The sequence below is a fragment of the Oryzias melastigma genome, linkage group LG8 (assembly GCF_002922805.2).
Source record: "Oryzias melastigma strain HK-1 linkage group LG8, ASM292280v2, whole genome shotgun sequence".
In the NCBI taxonomy this organism is placed as follows: Eukaryota; Metazoa; Chordata; class Actinopteri; order Beloniformes; family Adrianichthyidae; genus Oryzias; species Oryzias melastigma.
The window spans coordinates 17,737,502-17,739,831 of NC_050519.1; positions in this window are offsets into that span (position 1 = coordinate 17,737,502).

Below are 2,330 nucleotides of genomic sequence, written 5' to 3' on the forward strand. Positions count from 1 at the left end.
AAAAAAAAAAAAAAAAAAAAAAGCCTCGCTCAGCTGTTTGCTTTTCAGATAACAGAGGTCTGTTTTTAGAGCCGGCAGAGCATCCAAACAATAATCCTTTGTGTCGTCTCTATTTCCAGACTATACCTCAAAGACGTTCGACCTGTGCATGTGTGGGTTTATTAAAAGGGGGAACAACAACAAGGAGGCTGAGACACATTTTTAAATGATTTTATCTTCAAGCTGCTAAATTTGACCCTAAAAGCACAATTTGTTGTGCAAGGAAAGCAGCTGTTTGTCATTTGAGTCAATCAAATCAAATCCAAAAAAGGAAACCTTTTCCAAATGACAATTATTAATATAGGAATTTAGTTAATTTGAAGTGTATTTTGAATTTAATACACTTCTCAACATATTTAATGTCTAAGCAACTGCTGTCTTTCAGAGGCCACAGTAATAAACTGAGGGACCACAGGGGGCTCAATAGCCGAAGTAGACATGAACGTCTTTATATACTCACAAGGATAAAATTACAATCTCTTTTAAGGAAATAGTTTTTTAAAGTAACCGTGTGTGGTCTAAAGTACTGGAATAAGGTGTAATGCTATAGCGTGATCGCCACCTAGTGGCCAAACTGGAACATCCTCCAGGAGAAGCAGAACAATTGTTATAGTTTCTCCAACAATCTCATCTTAAAACAATCTCATTTTAATTTTACTTATACATAATTTCTTTAAAATAAAGATCAATGTAGATTACTTAGATGTTTGAGGAGTTTTTGAGATTTCGTTGCTCAAGCATTTTCTTTTACAAGACTCATTTTTTAAATGGAGGGGGGGGGGGGTCAGTTTAATGCCAACATTCTTGGACAGTTCACTAAATGGGAATATTTTACCTAAAGGTACTAAACAATTATTTGCCTCTCTAAGTCAGTAAACGTTTTTACACAGGAAATGTCACTGACGACACCTTAATAATAATCGCTCTCGGACATATCGGAACTCTTCGATTGTTTACTCGATCAACATAAAACATCCGCTGATTCTGTCATGGTGAAAAGCTGCTTTTCATAGTAAATTTAAACTTTGCTAACGTAAAGGGTTTCATAAAAGTGCAAAGCTGCTTTCCTCCATGACTCTTCATTGACTTCTGTAAAGATATTAGCACAAGGCTGCTTTTCTCCACTTCAGAATCTGCTAGAATTACACGATTTGAACGGTTAAAAAGTTATGGTAGAATGTAGACACTGGAGCTAAAGCTCTGGTGCTAAAGGGTTAAAAACATCTCCTCACATCGTTTTGTTGTTTCTTGGAGGTTGGCCTCCAAAACACCTCAAATAAAAACTTGAAATAAGAATACAGTCCTCAATGTGTCTGAACATTAGTCAAAAGTTAACAAAACATTCTGATACTCAGGACTCAAACAAGGACACTAACATGCTGCTCAACCAAATCAATGTGACTATAACCACAGGTGAGTGGGCGGTTCCCTCCAGGACAAACCAGAGACAGCAGGAAGAGAAAACAGAGATGAGGAGGACACAAACCAAAACAGGGAAACTGTGTCACCTGTGGCGCTGTCAACATGGCACGGCCCGGTGGGTGTGACATGAGCAGCCCCTGAGCCAACAGAAACACGGCCAGTATGAATCATGGAAACTGGACGTGGTCGTACTCGGTCAGAAGAGACCAAAACTCATCCTGTTTGACAAAAGATGTGACAGAAAAACAAACTCTGTTAAAGTAATAGTGAATATTTTTTTTAAATGTAAAAAACAAAAAAGGCTGATATGAAGTTACTTATGTTGGTTAGAATTAACTGATCTTAAACAACAGGACATGGCCCTTTTTTAACTGTCATCAAAGACTCTTGGTTTTAAGTGTGAAGCTACAAACCCCACCGTCAGCACAACACATTCAGCCAACCACTTCCAATGAAAGCTCTATGGCTGTATTCACTCTGGACACATTTGGTTCGCTCAAAGTGAACCAGAGTCTGTTTCCCCTGATAATCTGGAACAAATTTTCAGTCTGAATAGACCCAAACAGACCCTGATCCAGGACCAGGTACCGCTCTCTGACCCAATTTTGAGGTAGTCTCGTTTTCAGTCGGATTGTGCTCCGGTTTACTCCGAACTTCCTCAGTCTGAATAGGGTCCGCGCTCGGAGTGGAACATTTGGACCAAAACGGCCACCGTAGCTGGACATTATGAGACGTAACAGCAGAGACACAGCAACTAAACAGGCTCGGTTAGTCAATGGATTTGAATACAACCTATGTAAATGTGGCAACACAAGCGGTTCAGGAACGCACTAAGAATGAAGACGTACGTGGTTCCAGTTTTTAAAATG